This window comes from Balaenoptera physalus (assembly GCF_965194825.1).
Source record: "Balaenoptera physalus genome assembly, chromosome: 16".
Lineage (NCBI taxonomy): Eukaryota > Metazoa > Chordata > Mammalia > Artiodactyla > Balaenopteridae > Balaenoptera > Balaenoptera physalus.
Window position 1 is genome coordinate 91,952,583 of NC_138898.1, and position 18,642 is coordinate 91,971,224.

An 18,642-nucleotide genomic window follows, 5' to 3' on the forward strand; every position below is an offset into this window, starting at 1 on the left:
TGACTCGGCTGAAGGGCAGCCTTGAGGCACTGCTTCCCCCACGGCGGGAACTCGGCCACTGTCCGTCTGAGCTCCCCTTGCTTCTCCCCGCAGACGTGGGTCTGAGTTCTTCTGTGTGTACCACCGCCTGCCCTGGGGCATGGCCCCATGGCCCTCGGGTGTGGCCCACGTCCTTAAAGACCCCACAAGTCACCTCGGTCCCTGTGGTCACATGGCCTCCAGGGCTTTCTCTGCTTTGCTGTGTGGCCAGGGGACAGCATGCGCCTCCCACCCAGGGGCCGGAAGGTCCCCCGGGTGCTGCCCAAGGCCCCAGTGGAGGGGCCTCTGCCCCCGACACCCCCATCACCTGCAAAGCACGCCCCATGCCCCAGGCATCACACCGGCACAGCCCTCTCGTACCCCAGAGCGCCCACCCCTCCAAAGGCTCAGTGCAGGTAACGGGGCCAGATGCCCGCTGCCCCGACCCCCCCTCCATCCTCTCCCGTGGCCCTCCTCTGTCCCCCCCCGTTATGGGCTGAACTGTGTCCCCCACCAACCAACTTCATGTGTTGAAGCCCTACCCACAGCACCTCAGCATGTGACTGTGTATGCGGACGGGGCCTTTAAAGAGAATTAAGGTAAAATGAGGTCACGTGGGTGGGCCCTACTCCAGTGTGTCTGGGGTCCTTATAAGAAAAGGAGGTTAGTACTCAGACACACAGAGGGACGACCCCAGGAGGACACAGGGGGAAGAGAGCCGTCTGCACACCAAGGAGAGAGGCCTCAGGAGGAACCAGCCCTGCTGATACTTTGATCTCCGATGTCCAGCCTCCAGGACGGGGAGAAAATCAATCTCTGTTGTTTAAGGCGCTCAGACTGTGGTGCTTTGTTAGGGCAGCCCCAGGAAGCAGACACCCCCAACCCAGGGCTCCAGGACTCCTGCCCGCCCAGCCTCCCAGGCAGCCCCTGATTTCCTATCTGAGCTGCCAGCCCCGCTGGGCACCGCGGTGTGAGGACTGGCGTTGGTGGCTGAGCGGGGGGCGGCAGGGGGGGGGGGACCAAGGTGGGGAAGGCGATTGGGAGGCAGTGTCACCAGGGGGTCCGAGTGTCCCCTCCCCGAGGGCTGGGGTAGCTGTCCTGCACGAGAGGGAGCCCCAGCTGGGAGCCCGGAGTCCCAGGCCTGGTCTTCACTCCTGTAACTCTGTGTGGCCTTGAGCAAGCCCCGGTCCCTCAGCGGGCTGGGTGACCCCCTCCAGCAGGTGGACGGTGAGGCTGGGGCCGAGGTCAAGGGCAGGGAGCCCTCCACCCCCACCCCACTTCACAGTCTGCAGGAGGCCAGGGTCTCAGCTGGCAGGGCGGCTGGGCCTCCTGACTCCAGGGCCTGTGCTTTGCCCGCCCCCACCCCCCCCAGAGGCCTGACCCTCACACAAGGCTTCTGTGTGCAAAGGAGGCTCATCACAAGGTTTCGGGGTCCAAGGAAGCTTCTATCACAGAACACAGACATCCCGGTGTTGCCCATCCCTCAAAAGTGTCCCATTTAACTGTTTAGCAGCCCCAGAGCCCCTCCCCCAGGAATCCCCCATCTGCCACATCGTCCCAGCATCCCAGCCGCCTCCACCTCAGCTGGCCTCCTTGCTCCCTCAAGGCCCCCTCATCTCTCTCCCCTTCCACATTTCCCCTCCCCTAGGGCTTCCAGGAACTCAAACCACCCCGCTTACCACAAGGAGATGGCGGCTATACTAATCAGAGGGGAAAGAGGGACCAAGCAATGAGGGGGCCTGGGAAATCAGCCCCTGGACCGAAATCACCAGGTGAGGCCCCACCTCACATCACTATGAAATGCGACCCCGATGGTTAGAGGCCTAAGTGCGCAGGGAAAACTTTCTTACCATCTCTGGGTGGAGAAAGGCTTCTTAAACCAACAAAAAATGACGGGAAAGATTGATGAATCCAACCAGAGCAAAATTAGAGAACTTGGCATGACAGGGCACACCGTAAACACAGCAACAAGACCACCAGACACAGAGGAGATGCTTACAACACGCATAACCCACGAGGGATTAACACCCAGGCTACACAGAGGACTCCTGCACGTCCATAAAGAAGGACAGTCGGGGAGCCGGCCGGGGATGGGAACAGGACGTCCCAGGAGAGGAAGTCGGGCGGCAGGCTCCACTGCGGGCACCATCGGGGAAACGCAGATTAGATCCCCAGTGAGATGCCACTTCAGAACCACCAGCTGGGCAGACATTCAGGTCCGACAGAACGGAGCGCTGGCGAGGTTCTGGAGCAACGGGAACTCTCCCAGTGGCGGGACAGCAGATGGTGCCATCATTTCGAAAAACCGTCCGGCCGTTTCTCCTGGAGTTGCACCTGCCCGGGACCCAGCGGGTGAGCTCCTGGCTGCGCAGCGGAACCCCTCGCCCGCGTGTGTTGGGACTGGCGCGTGGTCAAGAAGCACTGCGAAGAGCACCGTGTGTATTTCGCGGGAAATGAACGAACGACGTTCACGCGGGAGCCCTGGACCGCGGTTAATGTAAACAGATGACCGACGGACGAACCAGACATGGACCGACTCGGGTAAGTCTCGGGAGGGTCATATTTGAGCAGAAAAGCAATGCTGAATGTCAGGGACGCAAGGTACCATCTATGTCAAGTTTAGACATCGACTCTGCAGGCTGCTGGGATGCAAGCATGTGTTGTAAACACACAGAAACACTGGGGGACTGAGCCATGCTGAGAAGAGATCTGAGAAAAGGGCGCGTATCGGAACGTGACGTCTGTTCAGCCTGCGTGCTGGGCTCACAGGTGTTCGTCGCGTCACTGTCTGCGCCCCTCAGCCAGTGGAGAATGCTCCTAATGGTTCCAGGAGCGGTTTGACCTCCATTCCCAGGTCAACCGCAGGCCCCGCTCTGCTCCAACCCCTTCCGTGTCTCTGCCCCGAGCAGGGCCTCTTCCCCTCCTCCCCCTGCAGCGAGGAGAGGGCTTCTCACCCGGGAGCCACAGCCCCACCCCCACCTCAGGACACGACTGCCTACACCAGACCTGGGTTTAAATCACACTTAGTGCCCGGGCCTCCCCAGGGAAGGCGCAGCACCCTGCTGTGTCGAGACCCTCCTGACCCCGGAGGTCGCAGAGCAGCAGCAACCCCAAGCCCCCCGAGGTGTGGGGAGGGTGGGACCTGGGGCAAGTAGTCCCAGGTCACAGGCCATAAGGGACGCTCAGGTGAGACCTGTCCTCATCCAAAGTAAGTCAAATGAGAGGTGGTCCCAGGTTGGTGACCCGGGAGGTCGGATGTCGGCGTGGGCCCTGGAGCCCCTTCCCCCGGGTGTGTCTGCGCAGGGGAGAAGGAGACAGTTGGGGGGGGGGGCAGCACCCACACGCCCAGCACTTGGGGCATTGCAGTTTGCAAAGGTGGGGGGGTTCTGGCACCTGCCCCAGAAGCCACCCGTGGGCAGAAGGAGCTGGCCAGCTAGGGAGCCACGCCCACGAGAGGGGGACCACGCCGGTGGCCAGAGAGAGGTTGCCTGCAAAGGAGAGGTGTGCTCCCATTTCACAGGTGAGAAAACTGAGGCCCCAGGAGGACACAGGACCCCCATGAGGCCGCACTCAGGTGGGGAGGAACTGAGCTTGGGTCCAAACCAGGCCACTCCACCACCACCCCCACCTGCCGGGCTGGATCTCAGGCTCCTGGGTGGAGGCGGCACTGCAGTGTGGATGGTTTACCTCTCGGCCCTGCTCCCTTCTCAGCTCCGGCCCCCGCCTCTCCCCAGACCTTCAGATCCACTGCCCTTACCCTAGACCTGCTCAAACGGGATGTGTTCAAACAGAGCACCTCGTTCTGTGCTCCTCGGCAGTGGCTCAGGCCAAAACCTCTGATCATACCCTCTTCCCAGCAACGCCCCCAAGGCCAGAGCAAGTCCAGGAGCCCCAGTGCCCCCTCCAGCCAGTGGCCACACCGGGATCTCCATGTTCTCCCGCCTTCCACTCCCCAGTGAGGAGGCAGCTCCAGCCTTCAGAGCACAGATCACGTCCCTCCCCAGCTTAGAGCCCCGTGGCATCTCACGTCCCTCCCCACCCCAGCCTGCGGGGCTTCCTTTCTCTACCTCCCTGCCCTCAGTTCCTCCTGCTCCAGTGGCCACACGGGCCACATTTCTTTTTTTTCTTTTTCAAACCTGACTTTCAATTTAATTATCTTATTACTGATAGTTTTATTTACTTATTTATTATTTATTTTTGGCTGCGTTGGGTCTTCATTGCTGCGCACGAGCTTTCTCTAGTTGCAGAGGGCAGAGGCTACTCTTCATTGCGGTGCACGGGCTTCTCACTGCGGTGGCTTCTCTTGTTGCAGAGCACAGGCTCTAGGCGTGCAGGCTTCAGTAGTTGCAGCACGTGGTCTCAGTAGTTGTGGCTCACGGGCTCTAGAGCACAGGTTCAGTAGTTGTGGCGCACGGGCTTAGTTGCTCCGCGGCTTGTGGGATCTTCCCAGACCAGGGAACGAACCCGTGTCCCCTGCATTGGCAGGCGGATTCTCAACCACCACTCTATCAGGAAAGTCCCCCGGGCCACATTTCTGACCCACGTTTCTGATCCACCCCAGGGCCTTTGCATTTGCTATTTCTTCTGCCTGGAAAGCTCTTCCTCCAGATCTGCACGTGGCCAAAGTCACCTCCCTTGCAGATAAAAACCCCAGTGGACACAGGGAACAAGCCCTGATGGGAGGAGGAGTGGTCTTGTTGTCATAAAAGAAGCCTAAGTAAGTGGCCACTTGGCTGGGACAGTGGAGGGGATTCCAATCTGCTTGAGGGTCTGGATCAGGTCCACCTCTAGGGTCTCTTGTGGCCTTGAGGGGGCTCCGTTTCTCCCGTTGTCAATGAAGGGGTAGACCAGATGGCCCCTCAGGGCCAGGTCTGATGGGAATGTGACATTTGGAACTGCCTCCCAGGGGACCTCCAGTCATTCTGGCCCATCACCCCCAGGAGAAGGACACTCGCACCAACCGGTCAGGAGACCAAGGCCCTCGGCACGCAGGCGGAGCCAGGAATTCAGCCTCGCTGTGCCAATTTAATCCAGCCCCCTGTCTGGCAAAGCCCCATTACAGCTTGTCAGCGTACAGCAGGTACCTCCAGCCCAGCCCAACTTCTCCAGCCTGGATGATCAGCAGAGCCGCTCAAGTGGATCTAAGATGCCCTTAATTGGAATCCTGACGATTCGGAAACTAACGATACACTCAACTCATCCTTAATTGGCGTGGTGCCACCGGAGACGCAGGGCGGTGAGAGCCGAGGGCCGGCTGTGACATGAGCCATCCTTAGAGCTCCTCAGGCAGCTCTGCAGTGGGGCCGGTCCCCACCCCTGCACTCCCGGAGCCGTGGCCCAGCAGACCCCACCCCACCTCCCCAGTGTTCTCTCTGACAGCTGGGTCCGGGGCAGCTGTTTTTGAGGCTCCTAGGGGGCCCCGGGGCCTGTCCCCGTGTAGATCCCCACCCTGGGGGGCTGGTCAAATTCTGGGGTGCTGGGAGGTCTCTACTCTCTCTCATCACCAGCATGCCTCCCCGGGCCAGCCTCAGCTGGTCTGCCGGGGACCTCATTAAGGGTGTGGGGAAAACCAGCCAGAGCACCGGGCCCACGTGGCTTCCCTGACGTAAGTTCTCAGCGCACAGCTCCCGACCCTGTTCTGAGCCTCACTTTCCTCAAATGCAAATGCGGATAAAGTTGCTGGTTCAGCCTTTCCCCCAGCTTGTTGGCAGCCCACACTCACTGCATGGCCAGGCCCTTGGAAAGACAAAGGAGCGTGTGAGGGGTGTGGGCCCCACCGTCCCCTCCTTTGGGGGTGCCCAGGCTGGGCACACAGGCACGGCTAGCTCTGGGCGACCAGCCGGCACAGCCTGAGCCCAGGGACAGCCCCACACGTGGGGTCTGTGAGGAAGCCCAGAGCTGTGGCGGTGTGCTGGGACCAGGCCCTGCAGAATGGGGCTGCGAGGCGCCCTGGGAGCCGGGGACGGTGACCAGCACCGTCAGGGAGACTCCAGCCTGGGGCCACCTGAGCTGCCTGGCGACCCTGCTCAGAGCCCATGAGGTTCAACTGGCCTGCTGCCCACTCAGGCCAGGCCCCTCTCTTCTCCCAGGGGCCCTCCTCCTCACCCTCGTCCTCAGAGAGGGGCGTGAGTGGGCAGGGGTCCCCAGTGTCCGTAAGATACAACCCAAACTCCCTGGCACGGCTTCCACGCCACATCTCTCCCCACCCCCCCAGCCACACTTGTCCCCGCTGTCCCTTCATGCCAGAGGCTCAGTTGGGAAGGAATGACTTGCAGCTCTCCAAGGACACCTGGCTTTGAACCTGCTGTTTCATCGGCTTGGAGCATTTCCGCCATATCACACGCCCGTGGCTCGGCTAAAGCTCCGGCCGTTCTTCTTGATCACCCAGGACAGGGTGGGTTTCAAGGACCTCCCATGCACCCCTGTAGCCCCTGGGGTCACCCCAGCAGAGGAGTTGTCGCATGCAGCATCACTACCCGTTGGCTCATTCTTCTCGGCCTCTGGGCCACACCACCTGGGGGCAGGAACCGTGCCCGCCCCGCACCCTCGGTTCCGTGCACAGCAGGCATTCCACACCGTTGCTGAACGGCCGGGAGAACTGTGGGATCCAGAATCCAGCAGCTCTGGGCCCTGGCTCTGCCACTTCCTGGCTGTGTGACCTTGGGCAAGTTGCCGACCTTCTCCGAGCCTGGCTACTCGCCCACAAACTAGGAGTGAGTACCCACAAACCTGATGTACACAGTCATTGCAGCACTTCCCGAATACGGCGCACGGTGAGCGCTCAACAAATGTATTTCAAAGTGTTCCGGCCCCTGCCTGGCACACAGTAGGTGCTCAGTACATGTAAAGATGCCGCTGGGGCTCCAAGGGCCGCTCACCTGGCTGGGTCTCTGGTCTCTGCTGGGAACTGGAGCTCTGTGACAGGCCCCAGCCCCTGGCCGGTGCCACCAGCTGCCAGACCAGACCAAGAGGCTGCCCTCTTGCCTCACAGAGCCGGGCAGGATGGCTCAGCCGAAGCCCCTGGGCTGCTCTGGGCTCCCCGGGGCGACGGGGAGAGGCGGTCATTACGATGATTAACATGTCATTTCTCATCAGACACCACCTCCCAGTACTTCTCCGTGGTTAACATCGTTCCAAACTCCTGCCTTTTCTATTTCTGACTCTTTCTCTTGTTGGATTGCTCTGGCTTTGCCCTTAATAAATCTCATTTTATCCTTCTAATTTACTCAGACGAAGTTGGACGGTTTTAATGTCATGTAAATTATTAGCCATTCTGCCGGTTTCCTGGTATCTGCAAAAGTTCACGCATGGATTTGCCAGCCTATCCTCTGGGTCAGAAAGCCACGAGCTTCGTGGAGGCGGCCCCCAGCCGGGGTCCCGGGAGCCGAACCCAGCGCCAGCCTCCAGGGCACCTGTCTGTCCAAATTACCTCTCGGGGAGCAAGCAAAGCACGGGGGCGAGCCTGCGAGCGTGTGTGCGGCAGGCTGCCGGCCTCGTCCAGATGCGCGAGAAGGGAAGGGGCGCTGGGGTCTGGGACGAGTGAGTGGGGGAGGACAGGGAGGGGGCCACCCCCAAAGAGGCCACATAACCTGAGAGTCTGGGTCCTGTGGGGTGGTGGGGAAGGTGGAGGGGTGGGGAGGTGGCCATGCCAGGGCCCCTCAAAGGCGATACTACAACCACGGACGGGGGCTTCCTTGGTGGTGCAGTGGTTAAGAATCCGCCTGCCAATGCAGGGGACACGGGCTCGGGCCCTGGTCCAGGAAGATCCCACATGCCGCGGAGCTGCTAAGCCCGTGCGCCACAACTACTGAGCCTGCGCTCTACAGCCCGTGTGCCACAACTACTGAAGCCCACGCGCCTAGAGCCCGTGCTCCGCAACAAGAAGAGCCACCATAATGAGAAGCTCGCGCACCGCAACAAAGAGTAGCCCCGACTCGCGGCAACTAGACAAAGCCCACATGCAGCAACAAAGACCCAAGGCAGCCAAAAATAAAATAAATAAATTAAAAAAAAAATAGAACTTCATTAAAAAAAAAACACACACGGGCAGAGGAGCTGCTTATGAAACCCAGATACTCAAAGAAATCAAAGGGGAGAGTGTCTCCGATGGACAGCAGGAGGCAAGGCGCGGCACCAGCGCCCGGGGTTTCAAGTGCTTAAAAGGAATTTACTATTTTTAAATAGCTAACATTTACTGAGCATTTAGCACGTGCCAGGCACTATTTTAAATATTTTACAGAGAATAATTAATACCCTTAACACCCCTGTGAAGGTAGGCATTGTGATTTTCCAACAGCTTTACTGAGCTATAACTCACGCACAAATCACCCACTCAGAGCGCATAATTCAAAGGTTTTAGTACCTGCCCAGAGGTGCGCACCCACCACCACCAATCAATTTTGGAACATTTTCATCACCCCAGAAAGCACTCCTGAAGTCCTCGGCCATCACCCCATTCCCCCACCCCTCCCAGCCCTGCTCACCACGTTTCACATAAATGGAATCACACACTCTGGGGCCTTGTGTGGAGGGCTTTTTTCACTGAGCATCACGTTTTCAGATTCAACCAGGCTGAAGCACGTATCAGGACCTCAGTCCCTTTTTATTTGCTGAATAATATTCCTCTGTGTGAACAGACCACATTTTATCATCTGTTCATTGGCTGATGGACATTGGGGTTCTTTCCACCTTTTGGCTGTTGTGAATATGCTGCTGTGAACATGTGTTTCCCTTTCTTGTGGGCAAATACCAAGGAGTGGAATTGCTGGGTCGTAGGGTAATTCTGTGTTTAACCATTTGAACTGCTGGACTGCTTGAAAACGAATCGATTTTGAAGATAAAAGAAAGGAAACAAGAGTGGTGCTTTAGGGCACGCGTCTGTGCTGTGTCTGGTCGGTGCCAGGAGACTGGGATTTTTTTGTCTCATTCATTTCTGTGTCCTCTGGCACCAAAGGGCCCTGTCGTGGATGAGTGAGTGAATGAATGAATGAGGTGACCCAAGGGGCCTGGGAGAAGAGGAAACAGACAAAAGAGGGGAGAAGTCTTGATTTTCCAGTCCTGAAGCCGAGCTCAGCTTGGGCGTTGCCCGAGCCCATGTGCACTCAGGTGGGACGTGGAGGAGACCCCGCCGAGGGTCTCTCAGCAGTTGTTTCCGGTCGCCCGCCCACCCCGGGGTCTCGGCTTTGCTCCGGGAAATCGCAGCCCAGAGCCCCTCCTTCGCCTAAGTCACTGTCTTCCAGCCTCTCCCTTTGAAAACACCTCCCCACGCTAAGAGGCTGTAATAGCCTGTTAAACAGCATAATGAGAGGAATAAAACCCACTGAGACGTGGCCCAGCACGGCACACAAAACCTGAGGCTGCCGCGGGCGGCCTAGAGGGACTTCGTGGGGGACGGAAGTGCGTGGCAAAGACAGCACAGCCTGGGGCGCGGGGCCGGGGGGAGGGGGGCGTGGCGGGGGCGGAGACGGCAGAGCCGGGGCGGGGCCGGTGCCTGGGGGCGGGGCGGGGCGGGGCGGGGCCGGTGCCTGGGGGCGGGGCCGGGCCGGGCAGTCCTCGGAGGGACCTCCCCGTCCTCTGCCTCGCAGAGTATGCGAAGCGCCCTGCTCTCCGGCTGCACCTCCTGCCTCCGGGGCCGCGGGACTGTGCTCTCAGATGTTACACGCTGGGCCCTGGGCCCAGCCCCGCTTGTCAACCACCCTCGCAGCCGGCGGCTTAGGCGGCTTGGCGAGGCCCCGCTCGGCCCCGCGCCCCCTCGTCCCGCGTCTATGATGCAGCAGGCCTCCTCGGGGCTGCCTGCCCCTCCGCACCACCTGCCTGAGTCCCGCTCCTGGGTAATCTGTGTGCGTCAGTGTGGCACACGGTCTTTCCCACCATCGATATTCCCGGACCACCTGCTCCTCCAGAACCTTCCCACGAAGGGGTGGGGTCACCTGTGGCCCCTCTTTCAGCCTGGGCGGGCCTCCGATCGCCTTAATGGATAGAGTGCAGCTGAGAGATGCTCTCGGTCAGCGCGGCAGCTGTAACAAATACCACAGACCCGGCGGCGTAAACAGCAGACATTTATTTCCTCTCAGCGCCGGAGGCCGAAGATCCAGGTGTGCGCAGGGTGATTCCTCCCCAAGCCTCTCTCCTTGGCTTGCAGATGGCCGTCTTCTCCCGTGTCCTCACGTGGTCGTCCCTCCGTGTGTGTCTGTGTCCTAATCTCCCCTTCTTATTAGGACACCTGTCAGACTGGATTAGGACCCACACACATGACCTCATTTTACCTTAATTCTCTCTTTAAAGACCCCATCTCCACCACAATCGCATCCTGAGCTACTAGGGGTTAGGACGCCGGCGCACGAATTTGGAGGGGGCACAATTCCGCTCATAACAGCTGCTGTCTGACGTCTGAGGCTGGGATCATAAAAGGCGATGTGCCTGCCACCGGAGCACAGGGGTGGTGCAGAGGGGGCCGGGGGGAGGCCCACGTGGAGGGGAACTGAGGCCTCTGGCCCTCTGCCAGCACCCCCTGCCAGCCACGTGAGTGCGCCATCTTGCAAGGCATCCTCCCATCGTGGACCTGCCTTCCACGGGACTGGTTCTGTGCCAGGCGCTCTACCGACACTGGCTCCTAGAGCTCCTAGAGCAGCCACAGCAGGCCTGTGAGGTGGGGGACATAACTGTCCCCGTTCTGCAGGGGAGAGACTGGGGGCTCAGCGAGGGCAGGCCCCTTGCTCACGCCAGAGCAGGGCCCAGGAAAGGCTGAACCCACGCTGGTCTTAACCACTCTTGGCCAAGCACTGAATCGTGCTGTCTCAGCCTGGACAATCTTCCCCTGGCCCCAACTGGCGGGTTCCACACCTGGGCAGGTACAGGGCCAGTAGCCAGTAAACATCCCCAAGGAGTGGCGGGAAAAAATTACAAAAGTTACAAGATGACACAGCCTCCAGGAGCCCCAGGCAATGGGCTGTCAGCCCCTCATTGTCTGTTGGCCTGTGTCACCCTGGGCAGCAAGGAGGGTGGGACCCTGAGAGGTGGGGGCTTTGGGTTGCCTTGGATCTTTCCTCAAGGTTGAGGTGGGTCCCAAGGACGTTGGAGAATCCTGGCACCAGGAAGGGTGCAGGGCCAGACCCCCAGCACCCCTCTCCCTCCCCGTGGGACCTTGTGGGTCTACGTGGCTGGGAGGGCGGGTGTCACAGGGGGGCTCTGGGGGTGTGCGCCCACCCCCACCTCTCTGCATGTGCTTCACGTTTTACTCCTCTCTCCGCATGGCTTCCCCCACCCCATCTCTCTTCTTTCTCTGCAAATGGACATCAGATTTCCCAGACCCCATGGGAATAAAGCTGCCCCGCAGCCACCTGCAGGGACTGACCTGCTACCCCAACTGCTGATGTGATTGGTCTAGCTTAAGTCAGGTGACCAGCCCTGGTCCAATCATCAGGGCCCAGATGGGTATGGGGCGGGATGGCAGGGAAGACGTGACAGCTGGGTTCACCCTAAAATCACAGCCCGCATCAGTGTCAGCTTGGTGCCTGGACTAGACCTACCGCTCCCGCAGCCACGTCCCCTGCCCAACCTCCCACAGCAATTGGCACGGAACCGGTCACATGTGGCTTCTCCCTGGATGTCAACCAGGTAGGCCAGCAGCGCACCTCAAAGGTCACGCTCAAGGTGATCTTTGGCCATCTGGCTGGAGGTGCGGTGTCCAGAAGCAGGAAAGTGATAGGACTCTTGGCCGGTTGGTCAGAAAAAGGAACATTCTGTTTGGTTCCGAGTGGCTGACTTTAGGGACATTGGCAGATCAGAACATCCCAGGGACAGGATGGGAGGACCCGGACACCAGCTTAGGACACACGGTTAAGGAATTGGAGGTGGTCAGCAGAAGGGGAGGATGAGCTGACCACCTTCAGACACCAGACAGGCGGTTGAGGGGGGGGGGTGATTCGTACATCTTCAGAGGGCAGAACACAATCAACAGAAGCAGATTTGACCAACACTGGAGAGACCTTCCCACAGCCAACCTGACCAGCATTAGATGTGGCTGCCCTGGAGGTGGTGAGCTCTCCATCACTGGTGGTATTCAAGCAGCAACAGGACAGCTGTGGGTCAGCGACGTCGTATGAGGTGCGCAGGTGGCCCCCCACGCTCCCGCAGCTCCTCCCATCTGATGCCGCCATCCAGGGCCGGCTCTGGGAAGAGAGCGTCTCTTTCTCTCTAAAAATGAATCCTCACTTCTCATCATTTCTGTCATGTTGAGTCCTACAGGAACAGCTGCTAAGAAATCACATTTGTACCTTCTCAGGAGCTCTCTTGAACTTGGAGTGCAAATTAACTTCATGTGATCTGAAATATAAAAGGTCGCTTCTCCCACAAATTAAAAGCTGGGAGCTGCTTGCCAAGCTGGTGAGCGTATCAGGTCCTGCTGGGACGTCTACGGGGAGGGCTGGGCATCCACGCTGCTGCCACGTTCACGAGGACGGCTCCGCATCGTCCTCTCTCAAGGCCGTCTGCCCCGGTCACAACGTCCGCCCAGGCTGTGGCCTCTCCATCCCTGATGGCCCTTCCCTGCTGATCTGCAGCCTCCGGGACTTCCAAGTGTACCGAACACCCACACAGGGCACGCGGAGCCAGGACCCTGTCCTGCCCATCTTCCTGGCTTCTTCCTGCCTATGTTGTGTCAGAAGTGGGCAGGGCACAGCCGAGGGGCCTTCAGTCTCCCCACACTGCACCAGGGCGGAAGCCCCCAAGTTCTCGTGTGTCCCCACACCCAAAGCCCCTTGGACGCCAGAGGTCCTGGCTACTCCCCCCGGCCCCCTCCCCACCTCCCTGCCTCTCCACCGTCACCAGGACCAGAACTCCCCTTTACTGCACCCCATCCAGGAATCTCTCGCCCTCACTCATCAGCAAGACTCAAGGACATCACTGCCAGCCTGGCCGTTGAAATGCTACATAGGAGTCAAGGGAACCGAGAGGATGTCCTCACTCACAGAGCCGGCTGTCCCAACCATCCCCCTCGCTGTGAGCTGGCTCTGCACCCTGGGCTGACCTTTCTTTCACCCGTCTGTTCCGATGGGATCCTCCCTCCTCCCCACCCAGGGGCCTCGAGGCAGCTCAGGGCTCAGCCCCAGAGATGGGAGGCATCAAGGGAACATGAAAGGCTGACTGCTTTGCTAGTGTCAGAACGTTGTGCCAGTACACAGGAGCGGGACTGAGGGGGAGCTCATGTGGCTGGAACACGGTGGGAGGCGGAGGTGAGCTGGGCCCGTGGCCTTGTGGCTAAGCAGCCGGGCTCAGAGGCTGGAGAGGTCTGCCTCGTGGGCCTCAGTTCTGTCACCCGTAAAAAGGTGAGCGTAGCCCCATGCCTGGTACCCACTGAGTGCCTGGTGCAGGGTGTGGTGGGAGGGAGGAGGCCAGGGCGGGGCATGGACGCCTTTGGAGGGTCTGGAGGAGACTAGGAAGCGTGGGGAGAATAACCAGGCCACACCTCCGGGAAGGGTCTGTGTCCTGTGTTCTCGGCCAGCTCCTTGTCACGGGGGGAAGGGGAGCGTGGGCTCCCCAACCAGTGCCCATGTGGGCTGGGGGCCAGTTAGGGGCAGAAGCTCACAGATTGGTTCATTTCCAATAGAAACTGCACCATGGCCGCATGGGGTCCCTACAGGATTTCTAGAACCTCCAAATTGATCTTAATTTCAAATCCCAATTACTTGCTCTTAAGGAAGAAGTTGGGAAGATGTAGCTGGGTCCAGGAGGCTGGGCTTAGGGGAGAGTCAGAGGGATGAGTCCTGCCTGATAAGGCCCCTGGTTGCAGCCAGCCTTGGAAACAGCAGTCCAGCAGCTGCCAGCTTTCACCTCATTGCAGGGGCTGCTCTGGTGAGGGGACCAGGGAGAGGTGGCCTACCCTTCCAAGATGGAAACTCACCCCCCTCAACTGACCAGACTGGGAGTGTCCATCCGTGGAGGACTTGGGATACAGCTGAGGGACATTGAAGCCTGGATGGTCCTCATCCCTTGGATGGGACATAGCACAAACCAAAGCCCTGTCTGAAGACAGACAGGAGGAACCCAGGGGGTACAGTCTGCACGGGACCGTGGAAAAGGCAGAGGGATCAGACAGCAAAGGAGCAGAGGAAAAGTCAGCCAAGTCCCTAACGAGCCAGCACTCTTGTTCTGGTCCCCTCAGCTGACCTGGACCCCTGACCAGGGGTGGAGGAGGCTGCTGCTACTGCTGTCTCATCATCACTGCCGTCGTCACCGTCATCACCATCGTCATCACCGTCATCACCATCGTCATCACCGCCACCATTACCTCCGTCATCACCATCATCACCATAAACATCATCATTATCATCTCCACCACCACCATCACTATTACCTCTATCGCCACCATTATCAACACTTTCATCACTGCCATCATCACCATCACTATTATCATCACCATCATCATCATCACCATCATTAGCTCCACAATCAACATCACCATTATCCCCATCACCATCATCACTCCATTATCACCACCATCACCATGATTATCACCATCACCACCATCATCACCATCATCGTCACCCTCATCATCACCACCATCATCACCATCATCGCCACCCTCATCATCACCATCATCATCACCATCATCACTCCATTATCACCACCATCACCATGATTATCACCATCACCACCATCATCGTCACCCTCATCATCACCATCATCATCACCATTATCCCCATCACCATCATCACTCCATTATCACCACCATCACCATGATTATCACCATCACCACCATCATCACCATCATCGTCACCCTCATCCTCACCATCACCATCACCATCATCACTCCATTATCACCACCATCACCATGATTATCACCATCACCACCAGCATCACCATCATCACCACCCTCATCATCACCATTATCCCCATCACCATCATCGCCACCCTCATCATCACCATTATCCCCATCCCATCATCATCATCACCGTCACAGTCACCACCGTTACCAGCTCACGGTCTGCGCATACTCTTTCTCCCTAGGCCTATGCACACGCCGCCTCCTCCTTCCAGAACTCTCTACACAGCTTCACCTGGAGAAGAGCTACTCACTCATTAAGTCTAAGCTGGGAGAGCTCTTCATGGAACTCTCCCCTGAGAACCCCACCCCCTGTTCTGGGCACCCACAGCCCCTCTTTCCCCGTCACAGCACTGAGTGCACTAGACTGGAGCTGCCTGTCGAACGTCTGTCCCTTCAGCGAGGAGGGACGCTCCTCGAAGGCGGCCGTGCGCACTCACGCTCCCCAGCCCTGGAGAAGGCCGGCTCCATAAACAGGTCAGCGATCAGCCACTAAGTACCCGATGGGCTGTGTTCCTCCTCGCGCCAGGCGGGCCCTGGGCCAGTGTTTTACACGCACGGTTTCTACCTCTTAGAGCACCTCAGGGTTCAGGCCTTGCCGGCAAGGACGCTGCCATTCAGAGACAGGGACTGACTCACCCGGGGGTGCGCAGCGCCTCGGAGGCCACGCCAGGATGGGGGGCCAGGCGACCCTCACCCCAGACGCAGCACTGCGGCTCGGTCCGCGAGGCTCAGGTTCCCAGCTCTTGACTGGGGTCTGGTGTGCGTGGCCTTCCCAGCGTCACTGCACAGCCTCCCGTGCTGATCGCCACTGCGCAGAATCCCACCCCGCACGCCCACGAGCTTGACACAGACAGCCGTCGGTCACTGCCAGCGTGGTGGCACCATCATCAGAGCCCTTCTCTGGAGGCCCGAATCAGCACGCCCCACCCTGGTCTCCGATGGGAGACCCTCAGCCATGGCCTCCTGCTCACCAGGTGTCCACTCCAGTCCTGCCACCAGCCCGGGCGTTGGACCAACCTGAGGCCTGGCTGAGAGTTCCCTGACCCCCTGCACTCTGCTAAGTCAGGACTAACCAGGACCGTCCCCTGCAACCTGGGCCTGCAAAACCGTGCTTCATCAGCACCCTTCCAAGAGTCCCGAGACCAGGCACAACCCCTTCTCCATGTGTTTGGGGCACGTGGCCGGGCACGCCCATCCCCAAGCACCCGTCAGGCCCTGAAGGCCTGGACAGCCCTGGCTTTCTGAATCTTGGGTTGTAGGGGCCACACACACCGTGCACACACACATCCACATGCCGGGCACACAGCACCCAGGCAGAGGGCCCCCGGGTCTTTGCATCCAACACCCACTGAGCCTGCCCTGGTCCACCCTGAGGACGGCCCGCCGCCTGGCCACCCTGCTTCCCCAAATCTGCTCATCTGACATCAAGGGCTCCCAAGGGGAGAGAAACCCAGGAAACATAATGAATCCGGAGAACCTTCATTATTAGTTCAACCTTCTGGCTGAACTGGAGTTTACACCAGAGAGTCAGCCTGGCAAGGCAGCAGGGTGCCAGAAGCTTCTCTCGGATTTGGGGGAATCAGGATGGGAAGGGGTCCCAGAGACCAAGTAACTGATGAGAAATGGAGGTCCGGGGTGGGGGGTCGTCCAGTATCACCCAGCCTCTCCTCCTCAAATCCCCCCGGGGATGTAGCAGAAGCAGAGGGACACAGCCCCTCAAGGTTGGCAAATGGCTTCCTTGCAGGAGGGCACGAGACCTCAGCACAGAACTGGGCTCCATCCCCAGTACAGTGCAGCCGGAGGGCCAGGGGCTGGAGGAACAGGGCCGCTCACCCCTTCTCCCCACGCATCTGACTCCTGCCCCACTGCCTTGTGAACGATCCCCCACCAGGAGCTTCCCGTAACCAGGGCTGTGTTTCTCTCAGCTGACACAGGAAGGGAATATTGCAGCCTAGAGGCATTTGGAGATTAGAATGCTGTAATTAATTTTTAGTGATCAATGTTCGCAAGGCCTTTTGGAGATGAAAGTCCCGCGGCCCCCACTGTGTGACTCCACTAATGGAATAATAATCTGTATAATGGGTTAAAAACACACAGCCCAAGCCCTCAGGGTCTGTGGGAAGCGCAGAGCTGCTTCCTGTCAGTGACGAGTGATACTGTCATCCGAGGAGAGAGGCTTGTCTGTGTCTTCACGTCCCTCTCCCAGGACTCAGGCCTGTTCCAGCCCGGGCGGGCAGGCGTCCTGGATGAGGAGCTGCCGGTGGGGGCCGGGGGAGGGGACAGTGCAGTGAGGGGCCCTGCACCTGCCCCACCCCACCTGCTGGCCCAGGACACAGCTGCTCAGTGAATGGCAGGCTCCCATCTCACCTGTGTCCCCACCCCCCATCGTCAGGCCCTCACACAGCTGATTCCTCATCTCCATCCCCATGGCCTGCTCGCCTCCCCGCTGCCCCAGCCCAAATGTCCCTTCATCAGAGACTCCCCAGGCCCGCAACCCAAGCCGGCGGCCCCGTTATTCCTCCCACAAGGCTCAGCCTCCGGAGCACACATTACGGACCTGTTGTTCCCTGTTCGTTCCCTCTCTCCTGCTAAACGGTGGCCTCTGTGATCATGTCACCACCATATCCCCAAGCCCAGCAGAGCTCCCTCCCTGTCCTGATGGCCGCTGGCTGCTTGGATGGGAGGGAGGGAGGGAGAGAACAGCATCCTTGGCCTGGGGCTCCGGCCCTCTTGCTGCGGGGCGGGAGGGGGGCCCTGGACCATCTCAGAAAGGCAGGAACTGGGGGAATAGCAGCGGGGGTGCCTCTGGGCTTGGGGTCTGCAGTCAATCAGGCCTCTTCTCCTGTGCGGCTCCCTGCCAGCCCTGCTAGGTGACAGCTTCCCCAGGCCCCGAGGTGCCCAGTCCGCCTGGGCTCTGGCCGTGTGCCCAGTCTCCGGAGGGCTCCTGCCTCCGCCCCGCCGCCCTCCTCATAACCCCCCTGGGCGCCGCTGCAGGTGAGCAGAGAGTCCCTGGAGGCCGAGGGCTCAGACAAGCCGCGCGGAGGCGGGGACGCAGCCCCAGCCTTGGCTCCTGCTCCTTCGCGGGACGTCGAGCTTCCCGACCGCCTACTCTGCCCGTGCTGTGCCCCTGCCGGGGGTGCCACGCCAAGGCCACGAGCCCTCTGGGCCGCAGCTTCCTCTCCACCGGTCTCCTCTTCCCAACCAAACTGGAATCCCACCTCCGCTCACCCCCGTCCAGGTGACCTGGGGCCAGCCACACGCCTTCCTGAGCCTGGCTGTCTGGGGACAAAAGGGGGACCACAGCGGGTGTGGTCTTCAGTGTTCAACAAGATAATATCACCGGGGCACGAAGAGAGCTCCTGGCACGTGGAAGGTGCTGGAAAACGTTGGTCAAGCCTGACGAATCTTTCTAGTCCACGGTGCCTGGAAAGGGTGCACAGACAGACAGATCGGGCTGCCTTCTCTCCAGCTGAGAGCGTGGCTTGAGGCCCCCCGTTTCCAGGCAAAGCCCTACAGGTTGCACCGGGAGCTGCCACCCTCCCCACGCGCCCCGCCGCTCCCCCGGTGGCCAGGTTCCTCCTCCTCCAGAAGAAGGAATGAGGCAGGGGAGGACGAGACACTGGAGACGCTGGTGAGTTGCAAGGGAGCGAGTGGATTTCTGAGAACCCCAGGTGCAGCTTAACCAACAAATGAAAATTTATGGTGATGAGAAAGAAGGAATATTTGGTGAGGCAGCCTTGAGGGAATCGGAACTTGGCTGACGTGCAACGAAAGGCAGGCTCAGGGAGACGGTGCGGGCG

At 59.6% G+C, this 18,642-nt stretch overlaps 1 protein-coding gene across 8 annotated transcripts in view; it reads right to left on the reverse strand.

Moving 5' to 3' along the window:
• LOC309645465 (uncharacterized protein) overlaps positions 1–18,642 on the reverse strand; it is a gene marked incomplete at its 3' end in the record, with an annotated part of 69,047 nt that overhangs the window by 25,158 nt on the left and 25,247 nt on the right. Inside the window, exon 4 of one of the 8 annotated variants that reach the window (XR_014254902.1) lies at positions 10,257–12,270. The exons of the other annotated variants lie outside the window; for them this stretch is intronic. Of the gene's footprint in view, positions 1–10,256; positions 12,271–18,642 lie in introns of those variants that run through there. 8 annotated transcript variants of the gene reach the window in all.